We start from the raw sequence: 16158 nt of genomic DNA, 5'->3' as shown, positions 1-16158 counted from the left end.
AGTTTTGCATTTCTCTCTTGCTTCCTGGCATGTTCATTTCTCTGCTTTGCTCTTTGACCTTTCTACTGCCCCAAGGGTATTCACCAAATGCCTCACTCCTGTGTTTCCTTTTTTCAGGCTTCATGTGATCCAAGTATTTCCTTACTTGGATGACCTGCTGTTTCAGGCCTCCTCTCCAGAGATCCTGATGCAAAATCTTCATTTTGCCATTTCCCTTCTTCAGAGCCTGGGGTTCACAATAAACTTGAAAAAGTCTTCTCGGACTCCTCCTCAGCATCATATTTTTCTAGGTTGTACGATTCAGATGGTGCATATGCTGGCATCCCTGCCTCTTCCCAAGGCCTTAACTTTCAATGTGATGTCAATCTTCATTCATTCTTGACTGATGGGTTCGGTTCCTACCTCTTGGAACCGACTCTGCCTTTATACATACCTCGCGCCAGCCAAAATCTCTTGAGCTAAGGCTCTACCCACAGTACCCTTTTCCCATTACCTCAGATCTCGTTTGCCACTCTGAAAATTGGACGTGTCAGCTGATACTCTCAGCTAAGTTTACCATCATTGGTAACTTACCTTACCTCCCTTTCTTTTCTTACCATTGGTAATCTTGGATACAATCTTTGGTACCTTTCTTTTCCCCTCTCTACCATTTTAGGTATTTCTGGTATGCCATTCCTAGTAGACCAAATGTTCAAAAAAAAAAAAACTTTTATTTTTCCTTATACTGCTTGGTGGGGGTGTGTGTACGTGTGAGGGTGAATTGGAAATGACAGAAAAACAGAAAGGGACATCCTGTTTCAAACAGTGTCAGGACTGTGGCAGAAAGATGCCCAATTCAGCTGGACATCTTTCTTGTGTATACTGTTTGGATGCACCCCATCTAGCCATTACATGTACAATTTGTCAGGGCTTCAGTGCCAGTACTATAGCAGAGAGACATTAGTAAACTTATCTTGAAAGGCTTATTAAAATGTTCATTTGATGAAGCCCTCTCAAAGGCTGAGACATCTAAATCTTCAAAGCCAGATACAAAAAAGAGAAGTCATTCTGTGCCGACCTCACCATCGGCACATGAGGTAAAGTCTAATAAGTCGCAGGTTCCGTCTGTCTCTTCAGAACAGAACTGAGAGCAAAAGTACCTAAATTGATAGAATCAACACCTTTTGTACTGATGGTTATTGCACCCGATACAGACTACTTTGGCACCAACCACTGTTTCAGCGCCGATGACCTCTTCGACACTGACAATAGCTTCTGCACCAGCATCACTTACTTCTCATTCGGTCCTGGCTTTCCCTTCTGCACAGCAACCGATGGTGCCAAAAGTCGAGTCAGTTATACTTCCCAGGACTAGATATTCCCCTTCTGTGAACCCCTTCTTGAGTCAACTCCTCAGCCCCTGTGTTACTAGACCGGAGTCCCCTTCGAGAATGTCGATCCGTTCTTCCAGGAGTCTGTCTGAATTAGACGTAGTTTGATTGTTGGACCAGCTTTTGACAGCCAAAGGTCTTCCCGCACCTATGCAGACCTCTCTCCCTCCTGGAGCTGAGGTTTACTCTCCAAGGACTCCACCAGTTTATCTTCCTTCAACCTCCTTCCAAGGTTTGGAACCCTCCACTTTGGCACCCCCGATACCAGCTACCTCGTTGCCAATGGTGGACCTTACCCCGGCACCAAGGTCATCTCTGTTGTCTTCAGCACCTTCGGATCCGTTGCACACCCGGGACTTTGGTTTGGCTGTCAGTTCTGAGACCCTTAGTATGGTTCTTGTTGTCTGTATGGCACCATCTCTGGCTCTTGGGCCATGGTTGTTTTCAACCCTCTCCCTGGTTCCTGTTCTGGATGGCAGCTCATCAGAGCGGGGTGTGACCCCGGTTCAGAGGTTATCTTTCTTGGATGTTCTTCATGTTTCACTGTTGCAGTCATTACATTAGGGTAATCTGCTGGCAGGTTGCCCTCAGTCGGCCTGAATTCCAAAGTCTTGGGTCCTGCGTCGGTTGCTGTCTTCTCTTCCATGACGTCAGGGGTATAAAACATGCAGCCGATGCCATTTTCTTTAGTCTTTCTTGCCGCGCAGTGCCCGAAGCAGAAGCATTTCGCAAGTGCCGGTCGGCTGACTACTGAAATATTCGAGTTTGAGTTTCAGAACCGAAGTCTTCACTAAAGCTAAGTACCCCATTGGGGAAACTTTTTTCTTGCTTTTTACCGATGTCAGAAAAAGTTAATAATTGTATTACTTGTGGGAAGCAAATACCTCATAAGGATTTTTATTTATACTGTGTTCCTTGCCTAGGCCTTGATCACAACGTGCCTGGCTGTCGGTTTTGTGCTATATTTAACCAAAGCACTATTAAGCATCTGTATATTTTTGCATCTAAGTATTTTGGAAACAGATTTAACTACCAGAAATGTCGTCGGATAGCAATCTGGCTACCGCAGTACATAAAAAACGCAAAGAAAAAGACAGAGAAAGGCAGTCGAGATCCAAAACCAATGATGAAGCTTCTCCTAAGCCAGTCACCGGTACTCAGTGAGGCGCTTTCGCAGCCCCTGATGCCCGCTACCTTCGAGTCACAGGCCTCTACCGACACCCATGTGGAGTCCGGCATGCCGCAAGATACTCAAGGTATTGGACCGACGGATGTATCTCCCTCAGATGGGTCCGAGCCGCTGAGCAGGCACCGGCTTCTGAGGGTGTATTCAGACCTCAACATTTTTATATCAAACCGACGAAAGCTGCAAAACCAAAGACACCTTCTAAAACTAAAAAAACGATGCCTGAGCCACGTGCACAGGCCTCTATGCCTAAAAAAACAGATGATCAAAATGGCTGTAGACCTTATTACCATGATCAGGGGTACCCATCCCCCCGCCAGATAAGAGGCCTAGGCAAGAAACTGACTGAATCTTCAGATCAGGTTTCTATTTCTTCTGATTCCTCTTCTGATCAGGAATTATCTTTACCTCCCTATGATGATTCTGATGCTGAGGAGTCTATTCCATCTGCATCTCCTCCTGAGGATTATTCATTTGGAAAAACCTTGCATACTTTGAGGGAGCATTTTCACTGGGAGAGTCAAGACTTCTCAGAATCAAAAAAGAGGCTCAGGGATTTCCTTCTTCTCCCTCAGCACAAGCCTTTAGCCATTCCCCCTGTTTTAGACATTGTGGATGAAGTGTTTTCGGAGTCAAGCCTGACCCCTGACTCCTTACCTCCGGCTTCCAGTAAGCCTGACAGGTATTACAGGGTCCCTGACTCTCAGGGTCCCTGACTCTCATAAATTTTTTATTCCGAAACCCTGCTGCTGATCCTGAAACTATTTCACAGGGTACAAAGGGAGTTAAGGCCTCAACAGCAAAAAAACCCTACCCCCTCCGACAGAGATTCAAGGGCACTGGACAGATGGAGAAAAAAGGTTTATACATCTGCAACCTTGGCAGTCAGGGCCTTAAACTGTCAATTTCATATGCTTAAGTACCAACAACATGTTATGGAATTGCTGAAACAGAAAATGATGTTGATTTCAGAATGTGCAGAAAATAAGGAATTGCAGGAATTATTGCATGCAGCTGAACAAGTTGGAAAGCATACTTTGCAATGTGGTTTTGATTCTTTAGAGGTCTCCTGCAGGGCCGCAGTTACTGGATATGTGATTAGGAGGCATGCCTGGTTAAAGGAACAAAATCTGCCTGATCATGTTAAAGCTAAATTGCTAAATGCACCTTTACAGCATGATTCTGTTTGGTATTAAGGCAGAAGAGGTTTTAAAGAAAATTGAAGACAAAGCTAAGTCTATGCAAACTGTTAAAGATTTCTTACAGGTGCAGCCACCTAGATTCAGTAGACACTGGCCTACAAAAAATTGATCCTTTCCTGTGTCAGACAGAGCTCAAAGGGGCAAATCCAGATGCCCTAAGGGTTCCAGGTACCAGGCTCAAGACTCATACAGGTCAAAGCAATTGGGGTGCATCCACCTCCAAATCTGGAGGAGATAAGCGTAAACCTACAGAAAGCAATCCCAATGACTTCCCTCTGCCTACACCAAGCACTTATCTTTTGGCAGCACCCATAGGGGGAAAATTAGCACTTTTTGCTCAAAATTGGCAGTTAATAACCCATGACAATGGGTAGTAAACATCATATCACAGGGATACAGATTCCATTTCCACACTCCGCCAATGACAAATGGTTGGCCAGATCTGCCAAATACCCAATGGGCAGAGGCACAGAAACAGGTTATGTCCCTCATGGATATGGAGGCCATTCAGGCAGTATCAGAACAGGAAAAAGGACAAGGTTTGTACTCTACTGTTCTTGGTACCCAGAAAGGACAAGGCCTGGCGGCCAATACTGGATTTATTGATTTTGAACACATACCTGGACATTCCAAAATTCAAAATGCTCACTTTGCAACAGCTTCTGGCCATGCTGGGCAAGAATGCTTGGCTGGTGACTTTGGACCTAAAAGAGGCATACCTGAATGTCCCAATAAGACAGTCATGCAGAAGATACCTCAGATTCAAGGCTGGATTAATGCATTACCAATTCTCTGCACTGCCCTTTGGCTTATCTACTGCACCCAGGGTCTTTTACAATGTGCCTGGCACCAGTAATTGCATTTTGCAGACAAAGAAGTATTCAAATATATCCTTACTTGGACGACTGTCTCATTCAAGCAGAGAACAAGGACACTCGTCTACGACACCTGGCGTTTGTGAAAAGGCTTCTGACATGCCTAGGGTACACAATAAACTGAAAAAAAATCACAACTGGTACCCTCTCAAAAGATAACATTCCTGGGTGCAAGCTTGAATACAACTGCCTAGATGGCTTACCTCAGGCCAGACAAACAAAGGCAACTGACTACTTACTTCAAACTGATGGCAACAAAAACCCAGTCTTCTGCAAGACAAATTCTGCAGGCTCCGGGCTTCATGGCATCCTGCATCCTACTAATTCCATATGCAAGACTGCATATGAGGAAGCTTCAATGGTACCTAAAAAGTTTATGGAGTCAACATTCACACAGTCTGGAAACAATGATTCCTCTCATCCCCTGCTTGCAACAGGAGTTTCTGTGGTGGGCAAAGGCCTGTCACCAAAACATGGGACGGCCCTTCACTCTACCCCCTGCCAGCCAAACCTTAACAACAGAAGCATCAGATTATGCCTGGGGGGCCCACATGGCAGGAAGATGCATTCAGGGCATATGGACATCAAAACAAATGCATCTACATATCAACCAGAAAGAGATGCTAGCTGTTCAACATGCCCTAACAGCCTTCAAGGACTTACTTCATCCAGGATAACTACTGATAAAGACGGACAACACCACAGTCATGTGGTATATGAACAAGCAAGGGGGCACACACTCATACCTCCTTTGCAGATTAGCCATGGCACTGTGGGACACAGCTTTGACCTACCAAATACAGCTTCAAGCTCAATTCCTGCCAGGAAAACAAAACACTCTGGCAGATGATTTAAGCAGAAACCTTATGGATCCTCACGAGTGGAAACTAAATCCACAAGTCTTCAGCATGATAACAGGGAAATGGGGGAGCCCAGACATAGATCTATTTGCCTCTCCTCAAAATTATCAATTGAAAAGATTCTGCACAAGGACTTATCACAGACAAGCATGGAAAGTGGACGCCCTATCCTTCAGTTTGAAAAACCTATCAGTTTACGCCTTTCCTCCTCTGCCTATTCTACCCAAGGTCCTCCTAAAAGTCAGACAAGAGAAGCTAAAGATGATATTAATTGCCCTGGACTGGCCCCACCAATACTGGTACCCAGTCCTAAGAAACTTGTCTCAATACCCAGCTTGGTCCTTGCCTCAAAGACCACAACTACTGTCCCAGCAAAACAATCAGATCCTGCACAATCAACTACAGACTCTGAACCTGGCAGCCTGGCTAATCATGTAATCATACAAACGACACCTCTCAGTAAAGCTGTGATGGATGTCATTTTGGAAGCCAGAAGGCCTAGTACTAGAAAATCTTATGCTGACAAATAGAAGAGATTCTGTGCTTGGAATCAAGCACAAGGAACTGATACAGCAGAACCACATATTCCTCAGATATTACAATACTTGACTGAGATGTTTGACAAAGGCCTATCTTTCTCATCAATCAAAATCCATGCCTCTGCCATTTCGGCTCATTACAATACAGAGCCACCAATCTTTTCTCATCCTTTAATAAAGCAGTATCTAAGAGGAGCCAAAAATGTAAGGCCTCCTAGAAGATCACCATTACCTGCATGGGACCTCAGTTATGTGTTGGAAAAGCTCACCCTGCCTCCATTTGAACCAGCTGCTACCGCTGGTATAAAGTTCTTATCATGGAAGACAGCTCTGCTACTAGCAATTACTTCAGCAAGAAGAGTGTCAGAGCTACAGGCCCTCATGGCTGTAGAGCCTTTTATTATATTTTACCCAGACAGGGTGTCTCTGAGGACAAATCCTACTTTTATGATTAAGGTGGTTTCCAGTGTGGCTCTTAACCAAACAGTTCATCTGCCAACTTTTTATCCAAATCTGCAGAACAAAGGGGAGAGAATTCTGCATTCCTTGGACGTACACAGACAGCTTAGATTCTACTTGAGCAGGACTAAAGCTCTAAGAAAAACTGAGCAATTACTAGTGTCATATGCTGCAGGATCAGAAGGAAATGCTATTTCAAAGCAGACAATTTCAAAGTGGATAAGCCACTTCATCCGTTTCTGCTACTTACACCATGGTAAACCTGTGCCCAAGGGTATTAGGTCTCATTCCACCAGAGCTGCAGCTACTTCAGCAGCCTTTCTCAGAAGGTTACCAACCAAAGACATTCTAGAGGCTGCTACTTGGAGTTCTGTTCACACCTTTACAAAGCATTACCATTTGCCTCTTTACTCTAAGTCCAGGGCAGGCTTTGCCACTGCAGTGCTGCAGGGCATTATAGCCGCACCTAATGCTGTTTAGCACCAGCCTCCCAAACATAGCTTTGGGATTCTACCCAAATGTAATGACTGCAACAGTGAAACACGAAGAACATAGTACAGTTGTGTACACTTAGCATAAATGTAGGTGTTCGAGTGTATTCACTGTTGTAGTCCAGGTTACCCTCCCGCCATCCCCCTGTCATTCTACAGTTTATCTTTCCTTCTCTATCTTCTACAACATATGTGGTGTATTTGCTTGTAGATGAAGGTAAAGTTTATATTGATGCATATATATATATATATATATATATATATATATATATATATAATATTGCTACTTGTTTGGGGGCACCTGACATCGGGGGCAAGAAAGACTAAAGAAAATGGCTTTGGCTGCATGTTTTATACCTCTGACGTCATGAAAGAGAAGACAGCATCTGACGCAGGACCCAAGACTTTGAAATTCAGGCCGACTGAGGGCAACCTGCCAGCAGATTACCCTAATGTAATGACTGCAACAGTGAATACACTCGAAAATCTACATTTATGGTAAGTGTACACAACTGTACTTTCTGGGCTCCTATCCCTCTTCAGGTGGGCCTGCCTTCCAGATCATGGAGAGAGCTTTTGCCTCAGCAGGCTCTCAACTGGCTCCTTCCTCGTCAGAGTGCCATATTTTTGTATCCTCTGGCTCACAGCTGTCACAATCTACTACATCACAATCTACTACGTCTAGACAGCAGGCACAGGAGCTGCAAGACACCCCTGTTCAGGGTCCCCCCTCTCAGAAGTCTTCTTCAGAATTTCCCCCTGAGGAGACACCTTGTAAGAGGACGTGCAAGAGGAAGTACCTATATTTTCTGGTAGAATCACTCACTGAAGACACAGATTATGATGAAGGGGAAGGTACCCCCCAGTCACCCCCTGAAGATGTCTCCTTCGGAGACATCCTGGAAATTTTGAAACATAGGGGTCATTGGAAGCCCTTAAACCCATCTTCTGAGGAACCTGTGTTCTTGCAAGCTTTATGTGCCCACCTATCTACTTCCTGGGTGAACCAGCCATCTGATGATCTAATTAAACTGATTGTTCAGCGAGTGTGGAAGGCTCCTGATTCTAAACAGGCCATTCCCAGGAGACCAGATAAAATTTTGACAGCCCCAGAAGACCATCCCCACTGGGCAAAGGGTCTAGCAGTGGCTGCCATGGTGGTGGTGCATGGCAAGTTTGACTGTCCATCCTGCTAACAGACAATCTGAGATGATGGACAGGTTCAGGAAGTAGGTTTTTGCATCATCGACCTTCGCTATTAGGTCCTTGAACTTCTTGGCCCATTTTGCTAGACTCCAAACGGACCTGATAACTGAGCTTTCAGTCACCCTTGCGAGAGCTGTATCTGATGAGGTTCAAGGTAAAGTTTCCTCACAGCTTGCCACCCTGGAGTCTATCTCAAGCTCGTCCATGTGGCTCATTGCCCATGCAGCCGAAGGGATGGCTAGGGCAGTGGGTACAGGCGTTGCCATTAGGCAACATGCCTGGATGTGCTTGTGTGACTTTGCAGAACCTTTCAAGTCTTCCTTCATAAACGCTTTGGTTGACGGCTCCTCCTTGTTTTGCCCAAAAGTTAAAAACACACTAGCCAGGTGTGAAAAAGATGGAAAGACCCTTTCTGCTGTGGGCATTCATTTTTCTACTCCTCAACGTTCCTACTCTAGGAATCAGAAGCATGGGAAAATGTGGTTCAAAAAATTCCAAGGGCCTTTTTATGACGTGGTGAGTACTCCCCCTGGGGCAGAGGGGGGAACTCTGATGGAAGATGTCCTCGCAGTGGCAGAGAGGGTCAGCATAATCAGGGTTCCAAAGATTCCTTTTCCTGACAATTCTACCAGTGCTCCTGAATGGAGGCCTGATTGCTTACCTCTGGAAGCAGTTGGGGGAAGATTTTCACTGCACCAATCAGCCTGGCTTACGATAACTTCAGATACCTGGGTGCAGAAAATTATCACCAAAGGTTACCATTATTCCCTTCAGTCTTTTGCCAAGACTTCAAAAGCAAATCCCCAATGTTCCACCCAGTCATAGGGATCTAGTAGTGGTAGAAATCCAAAAGCTGCTCCTAAAAAGAGTCATCCAAGAAGTCCCACCAAGCCAAATAGGATCTGGATTTTACTCAAGATTCTTTTTAATGCCAAAAAAGACAGGGGACTAGAGGCCAATTCTGGATTTCAGCCTATTGAACAAATTTGTACAACAGACAAAATTCCAGATGTAATGTGATCCTATCTCGCCTACATTCTCTACAGATGGGTTCGGAGCCGATCCTCGGCTCTGACTCGGCCACTATACAATAGAACGCAGTCTCTTATTGGCTGAGTTACCTCATATCCCAGGATGCACCACTACCACTTCCCCAGATCTCGTTTGCCGCTTTTCAGCATAGTCGTGGTCTCGGACTTGGCTGAGCTAAGTATCTCTAGTCAGAAATTTTTTCTGTCTGAATTTTGGTAAAAACTTACCCAAAAGCTGTTTTAACAGCTATTGTTGTTGTGTGATTGGTTTTGCTATATTTTTTGTGGTAAATTGTGTTTTGTTTGTTAGTTAAGTCGGTGTTTAGCGGTCCCGTTTAAGTTAGAGGGGACTAGCCCTACCCTAGGCGTTTAAGTTAGAGTCTAGGTTGTCTGTTCCATCTTATTTTTTTCTTGTAGTCGGTGTTTAGTGTTTTATAACCATGTCTAAAGAACATAGACCATCCGGTTTTAAAAAATGTGTTAAATGTAGTTATAAAATGTCTATAACAGATGACCATTCCTTATGTGTTTATTGTTTACGTCCCAAGCATCTTCAGGAGTCCTGTAGCGTTTGCCACGCTTTTTCCTCTCGCGTCCTCCAAGGGAGGAAAAATAAATTGATCTTAAAAGGGCTTATTACCCCTTCCTTTGAGGAAGCCCTATCTTCCTCTTCTTCTTCACCTTCTAGGAAGAAGAAAAAACCTTCGGCTCCGACCAGCCCGTCGGATCCGGCAGCAAAAAAGTCTCGGCAGGCTTCTCCGTCGGCTCCACGGACTTTGGAGCCGAGGGCGGAACGGTCTGCCTCGATGTCTCCAGCCTCGACTCCTCTGGTTTCGGAGTCGAGAGCTCGGGCATCGAGAGGCGTGTCACCTTCATCGGCTCCACTGCCTTTGGAACCGATGGGGGTTGCCCGCTCAGACTCTTCCCCTTCGGTGCCGAAGTCCTCATCGGCTCCGAGGGAAATTGCAGTAGTAGTGGAGTCTCCCTCGGCGCCGATACTTCTAGAACCATTACGGAGCCGGTCCCCCAGTCTTTCGGAGCCAGCGGAGAAGTCGACTTGGACCCGGTCGGTCTCTTCTCGTTCTTCGAGGATGTCCGATTCGGACTTAGACAGGGTGCTTCAAAGGCTTTTCCAGTCTCCAGTCTTCGCAAAGTTGATCTCGGCTCCAGCCCAGTTGGCTTTGGAGCCGATCTCCCATCCTGCTACATCGATTCCTCCTCCAACAGCCTCGGCGCCATTGGAGTCGGTGTTGGTGGAACCGGTGGAAGTTATCGGGTCGGTTCCGACTCTAACTTCAACCCCGTCCCTCGGGTCAGGGTTTGGTACGCGGACCTCCTCTGTCGGCCCCAGGGGGGACGCTTCGGGCCCGATCCTTTCGGTTCCGAGCCTCCCTCTCGGTGCGTCGGCTGCAGGGGTTCCAACTGCCGTTGTGGTCTCGGGGGCTGAACCATCCCAGGACTCTGGGGGTCCAGCCTTCGATGCCATGAGAAGTGCCTTGGCCAAATCCTCTGTGGCCACTTCGACCATTTCACCACCACCTTCCCTGGGCATGGAGACTGGCGCTTTTGCAATCCCCCTGTCTCACAACAGCGGAGCCCCTGGGCCTGAGGTTACCCCCATTGGGGGTTCCCTTCTTCCTGGAGGTCCCTCCGACACGCTTTCGGAGGAACCTCCCAGGAAGAAACAGTGTAAGAGGAAACACGTCGACTCCCCTGATGAGTCTCTCACTTCGGATACTGACCTCGATGATGCGGAGGGGTCCCCAAAGTCGTCCTCGGAAGATGTCTCCTTTGCGGACATCTTAGAGATCCTCAAGCAGCGAGGCGACTGGCAGTCCAAACCCCCTTCTGCTGAGGAGTCGGTTTTCCTCAAGGCCTTCGGGGCTCAGCCCTCCGCCTCCTGGGTGTCTCCGCCCTTCGATGAGCTTTTGGATTTGATCTCTCGAAGGGCGTGGGAACACCCGGATTCTGTGGAACCGGTGCCAGCTCGCCCCAATAAGTTCCTCTCGTCTCCCCTGGACAAGGACTTTTTATCGAAAGGCGTGGCTGTAGATGCTATGGTGGTGGCATCTGCCACCCAACAAGATGTGGCAGAGGCTTCGACGTCCGTCCATCCTCCTAATAAAGAGTCTAGGAGCATGGATCGGTACGGCAAGCGTACCCTTTCTTCAGCGGCCTTTACATTAAGGTCTCTGAATTACCTGACACATTTCACCAGACTACAGAGGGATCTGATCAAGGAGCTTTCGGATACCCTCTCTGGTAACTTACCTGAGCAGTTGACCCAGACGGTTAACTCCCAGTTGGCTACCCTGTCTTCATTATCTAACTCGTCCATGAGGCTCATTTCTTATGCGGCCGAAGGAGCGAGTAGAGCGGCTGGAACAGGTGTTGCTCTATGGAGACAAGCCTGGCTACGCCTGTGTCACTTTGCGGAGGCCTTTAAGTCTTCCTTTGCCGACGCCCCCTTTGATGGGTCCTCACTGTTTGGACCCAAGGTAAAGGACATTGACTCGCTGCGAACAGGAGGGTAAGACTTTAACTGCCGTAGGAGCCCGGTTTTCCATTCCCTTCAGACCTTATCCCAAGGCTCGAAGAGGAGGAAAATGTGGTTCGTAAGACTCAAAAGCCTTACTGTCGCAGCAGAGCGATCCCCTTCTAGAGGCAGAGGAGGAAATTTTTCAGGGAGACGCCGTCCCAGAGGCGGAGGCCCCCGCAACACTGGAGACCGCGAGTCCTTTCGTGGCTCCTCCTCCTTCCACCATCCCTGAAGGAGTACCCGACTGTGCAGCTCCGGAGCCAGTCGGGGGTCACTTTTCGAAACACCTAAAGGCCTGGGAAAATATTACTCAGGACCAATGGGTGCTTCGAATCATCGCCGGTGGTTATACCATCCCCTTTGTTCAACCCCCTCCACCAGTCCAAAGAATCCCGGACCCGCCACCCAGTCAACGGGATCATGCAGCCAACGAAATATCAAAGCTGCTTCAAAAAGGGGTCATCCAACCTGTCCCCGCAGACCAGGCCAGATGAGGGACTTACTCAAGATTCTTTTTGGTGCCAAAAAAGACCGGGGACTTGAGACCCATTTTGGATCTCAGCAAACTAAACCGATTTGTAAAAAAGTCCAAATTCCGGATGGTCACTTTGCAATCCATTCTCCCACTTTTGGAGAAAGGTGTTTGGATGTGCTCCATAGATCTCAAAGACGCCTACTATCACATTCTGATAGATCAGGCATCGAGGAGACACTTACGCTTCAGCCTAGGAGACAGTCATTTCCAGTTCCGAGCACTGCCCTTTGGTCTCACCTCAGCCCTCAGGGTGTTCACCAAATGTTTGGCGGTGGTGACTGCTCACTTGAGAAGTCTAGGATTCCAGGTGTTTCCATACCTAGACGACTGGCTCCTAACTGCCACCTCCAGGCATCTACTCTTGGAAAACCTAGCAGCCACTATCACACTAGGCAACTACTTAGGAATCACCTTCAATTGGTCAAAATCTGTATTGCTACCATCTCAGCGTATTCTGTTTATTGGTGCAGAAATAGACTCAAGGCAGATGCGAGTCTATCTCCCTGCGGAAAGAATAGCGACGCTCCAGCTTCATGTTCAGGCTCTGCTCATCAAACGTCGTGCTCCAGCAAGAATGGTCCTACAGCTGTTGGGCTCCATGGCAGCCACCATTCTTCTGGTCCCCTTGGCAAGGTTGCACATGAGGATACTTCAGTGGCTCCTATCAGTCCAGTGGTCTTATCAAGACCTTCCCCTCAGTCACCACATACTGATCACAGACATGTGCAAACAGGATCTTCGTTGGTGGCTTCTATCCTCCAACCTGAATCTAGGGCGACCCTTCGTTCCCCCACTCCCCTCTGCCACGTTGACTACGGACGCCTCCCAGACAGGGTGGGGGGGACATTATCTGGACAGGTCGGTCCAAGGCACGTGGCACTCCGTCGCGAGTCTTCTCCATATCAATATCCTGGAGATGAGGGCGGTGCTTTTAGCGTTGCAAGCACTGCACGATCACCTCCCCCAGGGTACGATTGCCATTCAGTCCGACAACATGTCGGTAGTCTGGTACTTAAACAAGCAAGGAGGAACCAGGTCCTACCCCCTTTGCAGAGAAGCCATGAAAGTATGGGATTGGGCGATTGCTACCAAGCGTTTCCTAGTGGCAACGCACATTCCGGGGAAATCCAACGTGATAGCCGACAGACTGAGCAGAACTATTCTCTCCCCTCACGAGTGGTCCTTGAACGACAGAGTGGTAACGCAGATTTTCACAAGATGGGGAGTCCCTTGTTGCGATCTCTTCGCAAGTCCCCTCAACGCGAAATGCCAACACTTCTTCACTCTGACCCCAGTTCTGGGGCAGATCCCCAAGGACCCTCTAGTCCACGTTTGGCCCTCCGATCTGCTGTATGCCTTTCCACCGGTTCCCCTTCTCCCCAAGGTGATTCAGAAGCCGATTCGCTTGAGAAGCAAAATGATATTAATCGCCCCATACTGGCCTCGACAAGTCTGGTTCCCCTTTCTTCACAGATATGCATTGGAGGGTCCTTGGTTCCTGGACCAAGTTCCGGACCTTTTGACTCATCAGTCAGGACAGCTCCATCAGTCCCTCCATTCATTGAAGTTGACAGCCTGGCTACTCCTCTTCCAACCATAATTAGGAGCCATTCCTTTGCCCCTGAAGTCATGCACATCTTGTCTTCGGCCCACAAGACTTCTATGAAAAAGATATATAGCAATAAATGGAAGAGGTTTGCTATTTGGGCCCAACTCCGAGGATTAGACCCGATGACAGCCTCTGTATCAGAAGTACTGAAGTTTTTAGCTTCCCTATTCAATCAAGGTTGCTCAGTGTCTACCATCAAAGTACAATTGGCAGCTATTTCCAATTTTCATGAAAGTATGGAACCTCCTTTAATGAGCAACAAGTTGTGCAAAGCCTTTATTAAAGGAGCTTGACTTCTACGACCCCCTATATCTCAACCTGCACCTCCGTGGGACCTTAACGTGGTATTAGGTGCATTAACCTCATCCCCCTTTGAGCCGGCAGCAACCTGTGATCTAAAATTCCTTTCTTGGAAGACTGCCCTTCTAGTTACTATTACTTCAGCCAGACGAGTTTCAGAACTTCAAGCCCTATGTGTTAAACCACCATACTTGGTATTTCACAAGGATAGAGTATCTCTTAGACCAAACCCATCTTTTATACCAAAGGTTTGTTCTAACTTTTGTCTACAACAATCACTAGAGCTACCGGTCTTCTTCCCCAAGTATTCGAATAGAGCTGAATATACTTTTCACTGCTTGGATGTGCACAGACAATTACGTTTCTATTTGGATAGGACACACAAAGCACGAAAATCAGATCAACTGTTTGTGTCCTTTTCGGATAATAAATTAGGCAAAGCCGTCACAAAAGTCACTATTGCCAAGTGGATCAGGGACTGCATCAATCATGTTTATCTCATCTCAAATAAGGAACTTATAGTTCCAGTGAAAGCTCATTCTACTAGGGCTATGGCCACTTCGCAGCTTTTCATTCCAAGCTCTCTATTGGCGACATTTGTGCGGCTGCCACGTGGACATCTTCACACACCTTTGTTTCTCACTACAAATTAGATGTGGCATCCAGGGGTCGAGCTTCCTTCGGTTCCACAGTTCTCAGGAGTGTTTTCCAGTGAGCCACCCAGGAATTAGGTGCTAGGGGCTGTCCCATCTGTAGAGAATGTAGGCGAGATAGGATCACATTACATCTTTTAGTTATGTACTTACCATAACTTTAGATGTATGGGATCCATCTACATTCCTAATAACCCACCCTCCTTCCCCCTGCCTCGTAGACCAGGAGAGACCGGACGATCCGAAATTGAACTTCTTTCCTCTCTTGAAAGACCTGAGAATGTTATAACAATAGTATGTTTCTGTCAGCATGAGTGCGGACAAACAAGATCTGGGGAAGTGGTAGTGGTGCATCCTGGGATATGAGGTAACTCAGCCAATAAGAGACTGCGTTCTATTGTATAGCGGCCGAGTCGGAGCCGAGGATCGGCTCCGAACCCATCTGTAGAGAATGTAGGCGAGATGGATCCCATACATCTAAAGTTATGGTAAGTACATAACTGAAAGATAGTCATGGTTCAGTCTCTCCTTCCCTTTCTGGAGAACGATGATTTGATGTGCTCTGTAGATCTTCAGGATGCGTATTACCCATAAAAATGGACAACCGCTCCATAAGATCTCCACTTCTGGTTAGGAGCCAGTCATTACCAATTTTGAGCACTGCCCTTTCCTCTGACCACAGCCCCCAGGGTGTTCACCAAATGCATGGCAGTCGTAACAGGTCACTTGAGACTACGAGGATTGTGAGTGTTTCCATATCTATACGACTGGCTCCTTGCCACCCCCTCCAGGAATCTTCTGCTTTACGCCACAGACTTTGTACTGCACCTCGCCGAGGCACTAGGCATTTCAAGTCAACAAGGAAAAAACTCTATTGACTCATACACAAGATTTAGAGTTCATCAGAGCAATTTCCTGTGCAGCCTCCCTTCCTTTCCATAGGCTCATGAAGCTAAGGTCACAAGTTCAAGCAGTCATTTCCCAAAACAAAGTTCCTGCTCGCCTGGTACTGCAAACTATGGGGACCAAGACAGCAACTATAACCTTAGTACCCCTAGCAAGGTACCACATGAGGCTGCTTCAGTGGCTCTTGGCATCACAATAGTCGATTCTAACACAGCTGATGTCCCATCCAATCCTGATAAATTGCTTCAAAAAGGATTTACTGTGGTGGATGAAGCCAGAAGAAAATCTATGGGGTTGCACTTTTTCTCCCTCTCTGCCCAAAGCCATAGTGACCACGAGCCCTTCCCAGATTGGGGTGGGGGGGACATTATCTGGGAAAGACTGTTCAAGGCACTTG

General features: G+C 47.1%; 1 protein-coding gene across 5 annotated transcripts in view; it reads left to right on the top strand.

Annotated features, from left to right (window-relative positions):
- The window catches only part of FNDC3A (fibronectin type III domain containing 3A), a 3267883-nt gene that overhangs the window by 2224400 nt on the left and 1027325 nt on the right, over positions 1-16158 (top strand). The window lies entirely within an intron of this gene.

Source organism: Protopterus annectens, chromosome 5.part1 (assembly GCF_019279795.1).
Source record: "Protopterus annectens isolate FY-2018-M chromosome 5.part1, PAN1.0, whole genome shotgun sequence".
Lineage (NCBI taxonomy): Eukaryota > Metazoa > Chordata > Ceratodontiformes > Protopteridae > Protopterus > Protopterus annectens.
Note: the sequence above shows the minus strand (reverse complement) of the source record. Positions and strands in the feature narration are given on the sequence as shown.